Source organism: Balaenoptera ricei, chromosome 6 (assembly GCF_028023285.1).
Source record: "Balaenoptera ricei isolate mBalRic1 chromosome 6, mBalRic1.hap2, whole genome shotgun sequence".
Lineage (NCBI taxonomy): Eukaryota > Metazoa > Chordata > Mammalia > Artiodactyla > Balaenopteridae > Balaenoptera > Balaenoptera ricei.
This window is the reverse complement of record NC_082644.1, coordinates 65,603,990-65,621,664: the sequence shown is the minus strand read 5'-3', so window position 1 is coordinate 65,621,664 and position 17,675 is coordinate 65,603,990. Positions and strand designations below refer to the sequence as shown.

Here is a 17,675-nt window from a genome sequence, read left to right as displayed (position 1 = left end):
CCGTCCTTAAACAATTGGCACCTTTAAAAGAATATGTCTTGACTGAATTTCAGATCACCTAAACTCTATTTCAAATGACAATGGAGAGCTCTTTATTGGCATACAGGTATTCATGACACATATTTGAGTGAAAACAGCAGGCTGTAGATCAGATTTTTTTTCTGTTTTTAATATAATTTTATACGCATGGCGAGTTTTTTGGAATGATGTTTATCAGAATGCTCAAAGTGGTTATCTTAAGTGGGAAAATACAAGGGGAAACTTCATTTTGGGAGGGAAAAATAAATCACTCAAAAATACTGTGATAGTTTGAAAGGGGACAATGGCCAGAAAGAAGCGTGGGTGACTTTTTCACCAGAAATCCTCAAGAAAGCACCATGACTCTGTTACATCTCCTGTAGTATGGCATCTGTGCCCCAGCCTTGCTCACTGTCTCTTGGTGATTGGACTCAGGCTGGCTCTGAATAACAGAATTTATAAATGATCACTTGTGTGTGGGGTGGGTGGAATGCACCTTTCCAGGAAGTAGGATGCTCTGCCCTGAACATATAATCAAGTGTTCCTAACATCAGCATTCTTTTGAAGTTTAATTAAGCTAATAAGTGCACATCCAGCTAGAAGTCAGAGCGGTAGTTTTGTGGTATTTCATCCAGTCCAACCTAAGTCTAGATGGATTATTTTACTATGTCTATTTAGTGGATGTATGTGTGTCTCCTAGTGTCAGTTTCAGTCTTTTTTCTGGAGCTGTAGCCAACTCTTTTCTAGATGCTAGGTTGTTCACCCACCTTCTTATTTACACAGATATGGGGGGGCGGGGAATATAAGATTTAGATGTCAGTATCAATGTATTTCACCAAACAGTTATTACCTTACCTCGCCAAATACTTAGTGTACATTTTTGAGTAAGACATTGTTTCTGTCTTCTAGCATCTTATAGTCTAGACTGGGCTTTCTCAACTTTGGCCCTCTTGACCTTTTAGACAAGTTGTTTGTTGTGGGTGACTGTCATGTGTATCATAGATTCCAGCATCCCTGACCAAACAGGCAATACCAAAAGGTATAAATTTCTAGTTATAAGATAAGCACTAGGGCTGTAATGACAACATCATGAATATAGCTGAGACTGCTATGGGATATGTAGGAAAGTTCCCAAGAGAGTAAATCCTATGAGTTCTCATCAGAAGGGTAACTTTTTTTCCTTTTTTCTTTTTTTATTTCTTTTTGTTGTATCTATATGAGAAGATGGATGTTAGCTGGACATACAGTGGTAATCATTTCACAGTATGTGTAAATCAAACCATCATGCTCTGTGCCTTAAACTTATACAGAGATGCATGTCAATTATTTCTCAATAAAACTGGAAAAAAGTAGCCAATGCCAGATATCCCTTGGGGGGTAAAATCACCCCCATTTGAGAACCCACTGGTCTACAGGGAAGACATAAACATAAGGAGAAAATTTTCATTTTTGTCATTTTCAGAAAGATAATATCTTGGTTGAAAGAAGTAAGTTGGAGACTGAGAGAATGGAAGTTCTTAATTGCTTTTAAAAACATTCCTAGGGATTTTTTTTGGCAAATTGTTTGAATTTCTTATTTGTGAATAAAGCAATAAAATTTGGCAACCTGTGTGTATATTTGCTACTGTACAATTATTAATTTTATAATCTGATTTAGTATTTTAACATTACCTGTTTTTATAGAAATTGAACAACCTTGATTACTAATCAAATATCATAAAGACTTACAGTTCTGTAATGTGTATGTGTACACATGTGGTAGTTACTGAGTAAGTATTCATGAAATGAATAAAAGGCAGCAAATTGTTACTTATTATTTGTGCTTCTGGCTTAAAATTATTGTGGCTGAAGGGTTTGATCAGACAATACCAAATGACTTGTTTTTTTAAGGCAAAACCCTTTAAAGGTCACAGTGGTAAATTCATGCACATCTCTGTGCGTGCTGCTTTAAAGCAAGGCATTAGTTACCTTATCTGCGTCACGGGGGACATATGATTAGGCCATAGCGCCGGGCAGTAATTTGGAGAGCCTCTGAACACCCCTGCAGCCCTTGCCCTGTTGTCTGAGAGTTCTGGTCTTGGAACCTCTGGTCAGTTGGGGATTGAAAACTGGAGTGACCTGACTGAAGCAGTAGCAAGGGAAATCTGAGCCTCTCTCCAGTGCCCACCAGGTGGTGCTGCTGTACCAGTTTCTCATCCAGTTGCCCTTAAATCACCTCCTTTAGCAAGTGCCTAATCGGAGCCTGGCCCCAATGGTAGAGGGTGCATGTGTGTGAGATGTGATGCATACTGGGTTGCTCTAGCCCAAGGGATGACGGCAGAGCAGAAAGTGCTGCTTGCTGATGTGCATTCAAAGTGCTGAATTCCAGAGGGCAGTTTTTTTTAGTTCAGGTTTTGATTTAGCCATATAAAAAAGAGCTGCTTTCCCTTGGGGCAAGTTAGTGTTTTTCTGTATAAGTAATAAGCAACACTAGTAAAAGCTAGTAACTGCAAGAGTCTTAAAGGACAGCTAGTTTATGGCAAACATGAGTTTAAAATGTCTTCTGAAGTATGAAAGCTGTATATAAAAAATGCTTATTATTATTAGCGGTCTTTCTAGGATATGGAATACTGGAGTTTATGCAGAGGTATTTGAGTATTTTGGTAATATTGTTGTTAGCCTTTTATTTATTCATAGGTTCAACTTGCAGCTTTTGAAATACTCCTCTGTGCAATTATTTGTGTAAGAAGATGTTTGTAGAGGATGTAAGAAAGGATTTGTTTGCTTTAGCAGATTTTTCCTCTTATAATGACCATTGAAAAAAAGAGACAGCAAATGGAAAACAACTCTTTCAGTGCTCTTCAATGTTGATCCTAAAATAGTGTGTGCTTTGTGAAGAACCTTTATCTCATCCAGCCACCTTGTTTGCTATTATCATAGGTGTGGCCTCTACTCATCAGATAATTAAATGGACATCAATGATGCCACTGGAGTTATTTTCAAGACATTGTATTTTATTTTATTTATGTGGCTGTTAATTTAAAATACTTTAATAAAATTCATTATTTTTAAACTAAATACTGCAAAAATATATTTGGCTATAGTGGTATTTATCCAATTAGTTTGTTCTTTTCTTTCTTTAACAATATTTTGCTTTTGTGTAGAATAATTATCTCAGGGGTTAATAAAGTAATTTCTGCTGCATCTTAAAAATGCTAGAGGTTGCTATCTAAAAGCACCAGGTAGACTTCCCTGGTGGTGCAGTGGTTAAGAATCCGCCTGCCAATGCAGGGGACATGGGTTCGAGCCCTGGTCCGGGAAGATCCCACATGCCGTGGAGCACCTAAGCCCGCGAGCCACTACAACTGAGCCCGGGTGCCACAACTACTGAATCCCACACGCCTAGAGCCCCTGGTCCGCAACAAGAGAAGCCACCACAATGAGAAGCCCGTGCACCGCAATGAAGAGTAGCCCCTGCTCGCCGCAACTAGAGAAAGCCCGCGCACAGCAGTGAAGACCCAACACAGCCAAACAATAAATTAATTAATTAAAAAAAAATTAAAAGCACCAGGTTATTAAGCAGAACCATCCTTTAACAGGAAGGAAATGGCTGAAAGTTACCTGAATAGGCTTTGTATCCAAAGCCATGTTCAAAAGGGAGAACCATTTTCTCTGTCAGTTTAAGCATTCTTCTGATTATTAATGCAGGTTCTAGATTACCTAGTATTTTTCTTATCTACTCATTTAGAATGAATTTCTTTGCCTCTGAATAACTTTTCAGTTTGGAAAAAATTATACTTGTGGCGAGTCCTGTCATCCCCAACCCCTTCCCCATGTCCTCTGGTACCTTCTCTGCTCATCCAGAGAACATCAGAGCTTTGGCACCTGGTAAGAAAAAGAATGAGGAGGATGCCGGGGACATCTCCTACTCCCCACTTGAGTGGTGTGCTCAGGGATAGCCAGTCTTGGGGCTTGTTTGAAATCACAGATGATTGGTATGCCTGAGGACGAAAAGAAAAAATCGCCCCCATGTGGTATAGATTTTAAAATGTACTCAATCATTTCCTTTTCTTATTTCTTTCTGTCTTGTTTTCTCTACTAATATGATTGGTTGGTCATGGTCATAATTGAATCTCTGGAAGAGAAGCAAAATTGTGCAAAAATGATAACAGCAAAAAAGGAAGTAGAGAGATATAAAACACACATGAAATTAGAATGTCTTTTAAAAATTTTTTTGTAATAGAAAAAAAGACGGCAAAAACTTTCAGGAAGAATTAAAACAGGAATTTTGAGAGGACAATGCTTTTATAATATGATCACACAGAAGACAGCAGTATCGTCAGGAAGCAGATCACCAGTCTTTAGATATGATTATAAAATTTAAGAGAAGAACATTAAAAAAAAAACAACTCCAGAAAAAGGAGTAAGTCAGCATGAAATTCTGGTATTTGTTAGATATTTAGCCGTGAATGTCTATTACATACATTCATCACTTCTTGAAGATTAAATTAATTAAATATCTATGGAATTTATAGAAATGAAACAACAAGGCAAGTTTGTGGATTATAAGAAATCTTGGAAAATTGCAGCAGACCCAAAATGCAACCATTAGTTTAAACAGTCTTCCCTTTTGGAGAGAAAGTTCTCAAATAGAAGTGTTGTGAGAATATTTACATATTAAACTGTACATATCAAAGCAAATGACGTCTATCTTGCTTGCTGTCAGTGCATAAAGAACTTGGTGGTGTTCGTTGACCACACACCTTCCTCACAGTGGCATGGAGGGTACCTCTGATTTCTGTGTCTGCAGACATTCCTAGGATTTTACATTTGAAATCCTATTTCTGCAACAAAATAGAGGGAGAAATGATTTTTGGAATAGCCGAAGTTGCCCCCAGGCATTTGATGACCTCCGATTTGTATTTGACAAGTGAACCAAGCACAGGCACAAGTGTTCTCCGAGCGAAGAACATTATTTTGAAAAGGAATTTACACTGCAATGATGACTGAGCTACAAGCCTTTCAGTACCTGGCTGAGGCCAACTATTCTGCTTAGAAGCCTCTATACACTTTAAAATTTGTACCTGAAGGCAAATAATAGTGAACTTGAAAGCCAAAGATTATAGTTTTGAAAGGTACATCAATTCTGAGAATAGAGTGATTTCACTGTGGTATTCCATCTGAAGAGCTGAATCAAGGGGAAGAAAATACATTCAGCCTTCCTATTTCTTAAAGGAAGGCACTTGATCCCTTGCTAACTGGCTTATGTTATCAGATGCATTGAATACTAAAAATAGAATTACTGAGAGATAGAGATGGGGTCTGCCTCTCATGCTGTAAGATCACTCTGAGTCCTATTTAGTTGAAGATACAGCAACGTTGGAGAGCAGCTTCGCTTTCTTTCTAGAGGAAATCATGGTCGTATTTGACAGAGCCTCTGTTACTGCAGTTTGGGAGATGCAAAGACATACTGATTATCCTTCATCACTTTAAAAGAAAAAAAAGTAGAGTTGTAAAGGCAATCGGAAGTCATTATGTTCCACATTAGCTCATGTACTGATTTATTCACGTCTTCAGTTATTTTTAAAGACAAAGAGGAATTCTAAGAAAATAATAAACGTTGACAATGATGAGCAAGTTTATTGGTTAAATGCAGTTGAGGGAAAATTTGCTTGTAATAGTGAGCTACTGAAGGGGGAATAAGTGACACCACAAATGACAGAATCGTGGTGTGTAGGGTCCTATTATTTCATATGCTCAGTATAAAATTTATTATATCATTAAGAACATTCTTCAGGATTTCAACATACACATGTCCCCAACTTTGTAAGATTTTTAAATGAGTGTGGTGTAAAAAAAAAAGTACATTAGTAGCTGTATAGTACTTTACTGTCAGAATGATTTGCTACAGGGACTAGATCCTATTGCAAGCTGTCAAATTTGTATATTGCTGTAATACCAAACCATAAAATCTTCTGAGTAAAATGGAAAATGTCAGATGGGCATGACTACAAATAATATACTTTCTGAAGGCTGTAGATGTCTATAGGAGAAAATGTGTAAATGCATGAAATATTATCTTGTTACTATGGATTTTTCTTTATCTGATGAAAGAAAACTGTGAGGCGAAAGGAAATTGATTGGAGCCTTTAAATTTTTTAGTTTTGAACTCATTTTTCCTGAGGACTAATTTTAAAAACATTATTAAATAGATAAGTAGAACTTCAGATAATTCATGATTAAAGAGTATAGTATGAGAGTCATCTCGTTTTTTAGCTTACATTGCTGAATGGTCCATTTTTGTCTGATCTTGTCTGAGTAGTGATTACTGATGGATCTTTTAATTGAGTGAGTTGGGGTCGGGGTTCCAGAGGTGGGGTCACCCCTTTCATTCCAACATCGACTGAGTCAATACCAACAAATGCTTGCCAAACCGAGACAGCTGCTAGATGGCTCTAAACAATCCATAGGGTTTTGCTTGGTCAACAGTGATTGACAGCAGAGAGGTTATAGTTTTTGAAAGGTACAGTCATTATTGTAAGACAGTGGGTCCATAATTATTTATTTTTCTAACATTTTAGTATAAATTATTTATTCCCTTAGAAGCGGCTTTTAAAAATCAACAAAAAGGTTATATATAAAGTGACAATCTTTTCATACTTGTAATTAATTTAATGTAAGTCAGTGTGGTATATTTTAGGCATGTCCCCACAATTTAGTGATGTCATTTTCTAAGATGAACTCATAGATACAGGTACCAGCCCAGTTTGCATTTATTGATTTAAATATCAAGGGTTCTGTGCATTCATCTGTATTGCCCTTTGGGTCATGAATTCTAAGTCTCTGCTACATTGAGATCGAGTGTGCAGGCTCTGGACTAAGACTGTTGGAGTCCTGCGTCCACCACTTAAGCAACCTTGGCCATGCAGCTTAACCTTTCAGAACCTCATCTGTAAACCGGGGTGGTTGTGAGGATGACATGATGCAATGATGCAATGCATCCTCGGCGAATGGCGCAACCCCTTGCTGCATAAATCTCTGTAAACTGCCTTTTGGCCAATTAGGATTGGAGTGGATAAATATTTATAAGGAGGGAGTAGGTTCTTTGTGCTATCTCATTTGTTCATCCATTTGCTCAGTAAGTATTTCCTTAGGACTTGCTGTGTGGTTAGGTGATAGATGTATGTCATTTCTGCTTTTATAGATATTACAGAATAATGGAAGTTATTGAAAATTAGATAAGCAGCTACAAAGCAGCATGAAAAGTTCTACTGTAGTAAAAATCCAGAATGCAGTGGAGGATCTTACTCAGTTTGGGGTTTGAGGGCAGTAAAGGGGTGTAGAAAAGCTTCCTGGAAGAAGCAGTGCCTAATAACGCCTCATCTGAGACCTGAAGGATGAGAAGAGGGCGCTGGAGGAGCGGTCAGGACCAGGAACAGGATGTTCGGCATCCTGGAAGCGGGCGGGAACCGTAAGGTCTAGGAAATGAAATTTCAGCAGAGCTGGAGCATGAGGTATGAGGAGGGAGAGATGAGTCTTGAGAAGGGGAAGCCTCAGATGATGTAGCACCGTGCTGTCCAGTACGGCAGCCTCTGGCCACTGACGGCTGCTGAGCACTTGGGATGTGGTTAGTGTTACTGAAGAGCTGAACTTCGGATTTTATTTAATTTCAGTAAGCTAAGTTAAAAAACGGAAGCAGCATAAACACATGAAGTACAACTGTAGTTTTGGTAGGTCCACATTTTACATTTCAAACACCCTTGAAAATTGAGCGTCCAAATTGAGATACATTGTAGGTATAAATACACAGCAGATTTCAAAGACTTACTATGAAAAAAAAAAGAATGTGAACTATCTCATTAATAATTTTTATATTGGTTACATGTCAAAATGATAATGTTTTGGATTTGTTAAGACGTATTGATGTATTATTAAAATCAATTTCACATGTCTTTTTTATTGCAATTATGTATACTTAACATAAAATGTATCATTTTAGTTATTTTTAGGTGTGCAGTTCCATGGTGTACAGTGGCATTAAGTATATTCACATTGTTGTGCAACCATCATGCCCCTCTATCTCCAGAACTTTTTTATCTTTCCAAACAGAAGCTCTGTACTCATTGAACAGTAACTCCCTATTCTCCCCTTCCTCACCTGTGGCACAGGTGTCTCCTAAAAAAATTAAAAGTTGCACATGTGACTTGCATTTTATTTCTACTGGACAGTGCCATTCTAGAGGACTTTGTACTTTATCCCAAACAGGTGGAAGAACCTTTAATGCCCATTAAGAAGTGGAATAATATGGTCAGATTTGTGTTTCAGAAGGGTGTTGTGCTTCTGGTGGGGAGAATGTATTCAAGAGGGTAGGACTGGAGCCAGAGAGGCCAGTTTCAGTAATCATGTGAAAGATGATTTTGGCGTGAACCTGGGATGGAGATCAGTGAACTGATCATAGGCGGGGTTGGCTTGGACTAGGTGTGGGGAGAGCTGGGGTTCTGGCATAAGCAGCTGGGGGACTGGTCATGCCATGCGCAGGGCTTGTCATTGCTGGAAGGGGACTGGGTTGAGGGGGAAGTACACCTGGACATCCTTAATTTGAGGTCCTTGTAGTCCAGCTGGGTGTAGCACAGGGGAAACATGTGCCAGAATTCTACTTCTCATGGGTATGTAGCTATTTACCAGCTGCTTTTAGGTTGTTAGGACTAGAAACATATGAAGTTCAGTAACTGTTACTGGTCAGAAATTCAGGAACAGTGAGCAACTGTGCTTTGTATGGATGTGAATTTGGTTCGTGATAATATTGTATCTGCCCCTCTGTACTCTTTCTGAAGTGTAATAATCAGGTAAACAGCGTTAGCCTTGGGAGTTTCATTTCTGTCTTCTCTCAGAGCAAAAGAAATGAAGAACATTGAAAATGGAAACTAAACCTATAGAAATGGAATAGTTTGATTTGCAAAAAAATGAGCAAGAAGGAAAGTCCAAGGTTCTCATGAAAGATAAATGTGTCCTGCAACCAGTAAAAACACAGCCTACGTGGGGCTATCATTGCCAGGATGAGTGGCCACAGGGGAAAGGGGATTTGCAGTAAGAATCACGAGGGTTTGCACAGACTCATGAGGAGGTGTTCATTTCAGAATGGCCTTTCCTTTTAATTTCAGTTGAATTTTAGTTTAAAAGCATCTTTTCACTAATAATTTTTGAGATAAAACTGCCTTTAGGATCAAATTTTAAATCATAGATTTTTTTTTTTCTGTTCAGAATATAAAATGCATTCCACCTTTCTTTAGTAATAACATATTTTACTTTAAATAAATGGAAAAAATAGTCAAATTGACCACTTTGTTGTAGCAATAGTGCTTAAGGTTAATTAAAACTTTCAAGATTTTTTTCTTAGAGCCATCTGTTCATAATTGATTTTTAAAATTCATCAATTTTAAGCACTTATTTTCTTTGGACAAAGCAAAAAAATTGCAAAGTCTTTTCAATAAATGGCAGATATTTTTCAGTAAAAGAATCATGACATCCTGGCAAAGGTATAATTTTAATAGACTAATGAGCTTTCTGACCAGAGCCGACTGAGCCTCATCTGATTTTTACAGTGATAAATTGGCTGTGTCAAAATTTGCAATCTAGTCTGGTGAAATATTTAACTATGAAAGTTTAATTCTCATTTTTTATTTATGAAAGCAGTGGTAGTGTCATAGCAGCTTATAATATGCTGGCCATTTGGTATGATTTATTTCAATGAGTGTCACTTGTGTTTAGTGGTTGTTGACCCATATTTAATTCTAAAAACTCTTAAGTGGTGTGAAATGTAATAAGTCAGCCACTGTACTTAAAAAAAACCCCAAAAAACAAATCACGATCCACAGATCTATTCAGTTGTCTTTTCCCGGCTATAATGATGTCACAGCTTTATATTTGACAGCTGTTGATGCAGGGGCACTGAATGAGTAACAGCTTTCTTTACAATTGTGGGGATCTACTTAGAGTAATTTCTACCACAAAACATATACTTGAAATGTCATAAAATCATCTTTCATTGGTTCATTTGGGGATTCCAACTTGTCGTCATTTTAAAGGTTTTGAGGAAACTTGCGGAATAAAGAGCACTTCTTTCATTTATCAATCTTTTTATTCAGTAAAGACTTATGGAGGTGATCATAGTGTTTGGTGCCTGGTGACAAGTGGCATTAGGTGTACAGGGTCATCCCTCTTGTGAGGTTTATATTCTGGAAGAATTTAGATACAGATCTTCCAAGAATGTCATTTGTGTTTTTGGTTGTTTTGGAAGGCAGACAGGAAGGGCTAGATTAAAGCATTCTTCTAAGGCATTTCTTCACAGAGAGGTATAATAAGCATTTCTGTCTCCTAATGTCAGGGTATTTATCTAGTGTAGATAATTTCTAACAAATAGGTTAAAATATCAAAAGAAAACATTTTTTCAGATACTATGAAATTAGTTTGATATCATTTTATAAATAATAATAAGCATCTTCAAAAAACAAAAAATCTTAAATGGTGGTATATTGTTAACATAAAATTTCAAATTATTCATAGCTTACAACAAAATGAAATATCTTATGAATAATGAAACATTCATAATAATGAAACATTCTTCATAATATGTACTGTTTCAAATACCACGTCTTGGATTTTTTTTCTTTAAAGAATTGAGTTATTGTGTTGTTGTTATTACTTCTTTTATAATGCACAATAAAAGGTATAAACTCATACTGCTGCAGAAATTTGCTGTAAAATTTCTCAAGGAAGAGGCTGTCCAGAGAAAATTATCCTCTGGTATTATCCTTTTCTTATGTTTCTCAAAGCAATTCATAAACATTTTTCAAATAATAATGTAGCATTACAGAACATTTTAGTTGGCAGGTCAACTTAGAACTAAGGGGGAGATCAGTGACCCAAATGTTTTTAGAAACAGCAATCAAATTTAAATACTTCTAATTCTCAGGTACCGTTTCTTTAAGAATCCCTTTTCATAATTAGAAGATGAAGAAGCCAGCAACAGGAAAATCACTGCTTTTCCTGGCAGGCCCAGCAGCTAATATATGTGCATTTTCAGCCTCCTCATTTTGACAGGGGCAATCACCATTTAATTTCAAAATTCCCTTTATCTTAGTGATAGCCTTAGAACTATTGAGTCTCCCTTTCCTGTCTGTGACAGCATTACTGCTTCTGTGCTCTTCGCCACACACTGATTTGGTAGCCCTGCCCCGCAGCTATGGCACTGTCGCAATGTACATCCTGCATAGATAAGACATGACAGCCTTTTAACCTCAGCTTGCTGTTTGTGCAGAGGGTGACAGCCCACCTGCACTGGGGAAAGCAAACAAGCAAGCGTGATGCGTTTGTCTTAATCACATTCCATTTCTCTCAGAGACGTTCCAAGAAAATGACAGGCCAAGCTCAGAGTTCAGGTTATCAGCCTGAAACATATAAGGCGCAGGGCATCTCCACAGCAGATAAGGTTAAACTGTACTATTGAACTTTGACTTGTTTATTTAAAGTTAGAATTTTAATATATAGATCCTATAAGGTTCTTGTTCCTTATTTTAAAATTTTATTTTCAAAGACCTGTTATTTTAGTTATAAAAGCAATGCCTGTCATAAAGGTTTTTTTTAAAACTGAAGTGTATAAAATACAAAATGAAATCATCTCTAGCCTCATGCCATTCCACAGAAGTGGTCATGTTTAACATATTGGAGTAATGATCCCTGACTTTTTTCTATGGAGGAAACAGCTTGGAAGGATATAGCTTTCTTATACTGTGTTATAATTAAGGGAGTGTTTCAGTAGCATACTATATATACGTATGATACTCAGACACATATACATAAATCTGTTTTATAAAAATATCAACCCTCTCTTAAGGGTAGTCATGTTTTTCCTTTCCTTTGATCTTATTATGAACCTACTGGCATTCATGACGCTTCACACACCTTTGCTTATGTCACTCAGAACGTTTTCAGGCTGCATTTTTAAAGTTTGTTTGGTTTTTTTTTTTTTTTTTTGAATAGAACTTAATCACCTGAACCGCATAAAGGTAGTGCTGAGTGGTCCTCAGGTGTGTCATTTGCTGCAAGTGTAAAAGCATCTAAATGCAATAATAAAGCATATGAGTGTTGGGGCCTGACAACTTGGGTTCATGTCTCAGCTCTGCCACATACCAATTACTTGAGAATATGTCATCCTCTTTGGAAGTCTGTCCTTGATTTTCATGACAGCTGTCCTTGATATCCCTTCTCTCTCTTTGGCCTCTTGGTCTCAGGCTTCTTTGCAGGTTCCTCTTCCTTTGTCTGACTCTTGAATGTTTATGTCCCCCCAGTTTCTATCTGAAGCTCTTTGCTCACTCTTTGCCTTCTCAGTAACAATTTGTAAAATTAGAATCACAATAATAGTACTTTCTTTTGTTGTTGTGAGTATCAAATAAGATAAGGCATCTAGAGTACTTCACCCAGTGCCTGGCCATAGTAATTGCTCAATAAATTGTTCCTTCTTATTGTTGTGATTATAAGTACACTACCCTAGTAATACCATTACAGTAACAATGATATGAAAATAAAGCAATAATATATAATTAATTAATAATATTATTAATAATGTAAATAAATAAATAAATAATAATAAGTTTGTTTTAAAGTTTACTTTTATCGCTTGGAACATTTTCTCATATATAAAATATTACAAATAAGTATCAATAAAGCTCACAAATGTTTAATTTTTTAAAAAAACCTCTTGATTTTTAAATAATTACAGATTCGCTGGAAGTTGTGAAGGTAGTATAGAGATTCTTGTGTGCCCTTCACCCAGTTTCCCTCATTGGTTACATGTTATATAACTATAGTACAATATCAAAACCAGAAATTGACATTGGTACAATATGTGCCTTTAGTTCTATGTAATCTTATCACATTTATAGCTGTCATTTTATTGCAAGGAAATGTGGTTCTGCAGAAACGGTTAAAAGGGAGGTAAAACAAAAGTAGCAGCAATGTATATGGTTCATAGCGTGTGTAAAAGAACTCTGTTAAAACTGTGCAAAAATTTGATCTTACCCTTCACCAGAGGACAGAGTGCTTGATGACATTATTCATTAAGTAAAGCAAGTAAAACCACAATGTGGTGCCACTACATATCTGTGGAATAGTTAAAAATCAATGAAACTGACAATACCAATGCTGATGTGTAGCAGCTGGAACCCTCCTTCATTGTTGGTGGGAACGCAAAATGGTACAGCCATGTTGGAAACAGTCTGGCAGTTTCATATTAAGGTACACATACAATTTACCATACCATCCAGCAATCCCACTCCTAGGAATTTATCTCAGGAATGAAAATTTATGTTCACACAAAAATTTGTGAGAGTTATAGTGGCTTGTTCATAATCACCCAAATCTGGAAACAACCCAGTGTTTTTCTTTTTTTATTTATTTTTACTTTTTTTTTTTATTAAGTATAGTTGATTTACAATGTTGTGTTAATTTCTGCTGTACAGCAGTGACTCAGTTATACACATATATACATTCTTTTCTATATTCTTTTCCTTTATGGTTTATCCCAGGAGATTGGATATGACTCCCTGTGCTTATTCAGTGGGACCTTGTTTATCCATTCTAAATGTAATAGTTTGCATCTATTAACCCCAAACTCCCAGTCCATCCCTCCGCCTCCAACCCAACGTTTTTCAGCTGGTGACTGAATTAACAAACCATGGTACGTCAATATAGTGTAATACTTCTCAGTAGGAACAAGCTACTGATACCATCAACATGGTTGACTTTTAAATGCATCATGCTAAGTGAAAGAAGCCTGACTCAAAAGGCTCCATACTGTGTAATTCCATTCATATTGTACTCTCGTGAAAAATAAACCTCTGAGGGCAGAATCCAGATTAGTGCCAGGGACCATGCCGGGTGGAGAGGTTGACTGCAGAGGGAATAAGGGAATTTTTTGTGCTAGTGGAACTGTTGTATATCTTAGTTGTGGTGGAGGTTGTGCGACTGTATTCTTTTGTCGAAATTTGTGGAAGTGTACACATTAAAGGGTGACTTTTATTACATGTTAATTACATTGCAATTAAAACGTTAAGTATAAAAACCATATTTTTTTTTCCACACACACACACTGTATTTTATTTTTACAAGAGATAAATAAACTGACACCAAGCATTGTAAATGGATGACCACAACAAAAGCAACAATGATTGCAATTACCAAACACGAAACACACTCATACTATGTCATAATATTGACATTCAGTCCAGTAATCCTCCACTGTAACAGCTCCTTTACTTTGCAGTGAAAATTGATTTGTATATTATTTGCCTCTGAGTCCTTGGGGGATTTTTTTTTTTTTATTCAAACAGAAAGTCACAAAAATTATAATCATCCTCATCAGTTCACTCAGTCCCATGTAATTAATTTTTTTTCATGTTGATCTTTTGTTAGCACTTTTATGAGTTCATCAGTTTTCCATTAGAGTTCTGAAAATGCTTATTCATTCAGTTCAGCAGTATAGTCAGTTACCAGAAACCTGTACTTGTCAGAGTCTTTTCCGTGAATTCCTTGAAGATGAAACCCTTTTATAGGAACATTTTTGCAAAAGCATCAGAGTACACCCAGAACTGTCTGTAAATGACAAAAGACTTAAAAATGACCACGGTTAAAGATTTGATGAAAGTTCATAATAATGCAATTGACAAGGAAATTTAGTTATTTCTGAGACATACATTTTAAAGTAATAACTAGAATTATGACTTATAACATTATACCAGAACATATAAGATTTTTAGAAATTTCATGTAATGTCTGAAACATTTATATTAACATATTTCCATACAAATAACCCAAAGAAAGTTTAGTATTGTTTGTTTTTTTGTACTGCAGGCTCTTATCAGTCATCAGTTTTATACACATCAGTGTATACATGTCAATCCCAATCACCCAATTCAGCACACTACCATCCCCACCCCACCGCGGTTTTCCCCCCTTGGTGTCCATACGTTTGTTCTCTACATCTGTGTCTCAACTTCTGCCCTGCAAACTGGTTCATCTGTACCATTTTTCTAGGTTCCACATACATGCATTAATATACGATATTTGTTTTTCTCTTTCTGACTTAACTTCACTCTGTATGACAGTCTCTAGATCCATCCACGTCTCAACAAATGACTCAATTTTGTTCCTTTTTATGGCTGAGTAATATTCCATTGTATATATGTACCACATCTTTATCCATTTGTCTGTCTATGGGCATTTAGGTTGCTTCCATGACCTGGCTATTGTAAATAGTGCTGCAATGAACATTGGGGTGCGTGTGTCTTTTTGAATTATGGTTTTCTCTGGGTATATGCCCAGTAGTGGGATTGCTGGATCATATGGTAATTCTATTTTTAGTTTTTTAAGGAACCTCCATACTGTTCTCCATAGTGGCTTTATCAATTTACATTCCCAGCAACAGTGCAAGAGGGTTCCCTTTTCTCCACACTCTCTCCAGCATTTGTTGTTTGTAGATTTTCTGATGATGCCCATTCTAACTTGTGTGAGGTGATACCTCATTGTAGTTTTGATTTGCATTTCTCTAATAATTAGTGATGTTGAGCAGCTTTTCATGTGCTTCTTGGCCATCTGTATGTCTCCTTTGGAGAAATGTCTGTTTAGGTCTTCTGCGCATTTTTGGATTGGGTTGTAAAACCATATTTTTAATGTTACTAGATTGACTGTGGATGCTAATGAGAGCTCAGTGGTATGGGGAGAGGGGAAATGTGGTGAAGAAAACTGGGAGGAGAGGAAGTGAAAGGAAAGAATGTGGGTGACAGTCGAAAGGGGAGTGTTTGGGGAAGTGAGAACTGGAGTCCATGACGGCCCCCATCCCAGGCCACAGAAAGATGTCCATGCCTTCCGCTCTAAAGGCTTTTCACATAAATCTCCCTCCATTCAGAAAGTTCTGATCTCAGGTTGCTATTTCCATAGCTGAAATCTTACTGCCAAAATCAGTCCTGAGAAAGGTATTAATTTTAGTTTCTCCTGCTTCATCATAATAATCATTATCTCATTGAGGGTTAAATGAGATATTTGTTACATTTGCACAATGGCTGGCACTGAATAAGTTTCAATAGTTAACTGTCATGAAATGATGAGGTCAACTTTTATTTAATAGATGAGAAATCAGAGGTTTAAAGTGGTTTTGTTTTATAGATTATAACTGAAGAGCCATGTTAAACCTGGCCTCCTGACCCAACTCCCATGCTCTTTCCTACTAAGTTATATTCACCTTGGAGTCAGGTAGCTTTCTGATCTTCCCAAAGGCTGAAAACAAATACTGACGTGCAGAAGTTAAATGTTTGCAGGATTTTCCATGAAAACCATCTTCACAGTTCAGGTATATTATCTGGTTTTCATTTTTTTCTGTTTTCCATTTCAGAGGACTTTAAATGTGTGCAGTAGTATAAGATGATGTCTGGGTTATTTAAGTCCTTGGGAGAAATAGGTTGCAAGAGAGTGGGGGAAGTATTCTTAAATTAAGTGTAAAAATATTCTCACACAGTGCCATTAGCCTTGCAGGGCCCGTCAACCTCCAGTTCACTCTTGCCTGGTGTCAGATGTGTTGGAAGGCTTTGACAAACAGTTGATATGCCAGAGACAGCTAAAAGCCTCAGAGAGGTGCATAGAGACGTAAATCTATCATCTAAATGAACTCCACTAGTGGCAGGTGTCTCAGAACTCTAACTCACGGTAATGTGGGCACATGGGTTTTGTTAACCAGAAGCAGCATTTTAACACTGACAGCTTCTAAAAAAGACAGCTCTAGATAGGAGTTTACTATCTGCAGAACTGCAAACTAATCTTGCCTTCAAATGAAAAGATTGTAGTGCAACTCACTTTATAAGAGCGGAGAAAGATGTCATTGTTGTGTTTATTTCCTAACATCTGAATCTTTTAATGCATAAGCAATTTTTATGTCCACCGTTCTTGAAACTTGACCAGAATGAAAACTTTGGTTGTGGAAAGTTATGTACAATTAAGGTTTGACCACTTTATTTTTATGCTTGTGAGCAAGTCTTGGAAAAGTCTGCAGTAATTTTTTTTGAGGTTTATTGGTTTTTAAAAATGCTTTTATACATTTCTTTTTTATCTCTATTTTCTTTTTCTTTTTTCTTTTTCATGGAAAGGCATTTTATTTTAAATACCGCAGTGTGTACATGTCAATCCCACACTCCCAGTCTATCCCTCCCCACCACCCAGCCTCCACCACCCTTTCCTCCTGGTAACCATAAGTTTGTTCTCTAAGTCTGTGAGTCTGTTTCTGCTTTGTAAATAAGTTCATTTGTATCATTTTTTTTAGATTCCACATGTAAGTGATTATTACCTTTATATTATAAAACAATTCTGGTTCTTTTGAAGCATGCCAGGCACTGTGTTAAACTCAACATTAACGTTTCACCTGTCCACCCTTCGTAATTTTATTTATTTGAGAATAACCTTAAAAGGACAGATCATTGTAGTTCGTAGTTTTGCCGAGACTTCTGTGGCTGTTGTCTAAGGCATTAGTGAGTGAGCCTAGCTGACCATCTAGCGTCGACATATAGACGCAACCTTGCCGCCTCTGTATGTCAGAACACATGTTATGTTCTACATGGAAAGGTATGTGCTCTATT

At 36.9% G+C, this 17,675-nt stretch overlaps 1 protein-coding gene across 5 annotated transcripts in view; it reads left to right on the top strand.

Moving 5' to 3' along the window:
* Positions 1 to 17,675, top strand: part of KDM4C (lysine demethylase 4C) — a 423,829-nt gene that overhangs the window by 290,299 nt on the left and 115,855 nt on the right. The gene's annotated exons all lie outside the window — the stretch shown is intronic.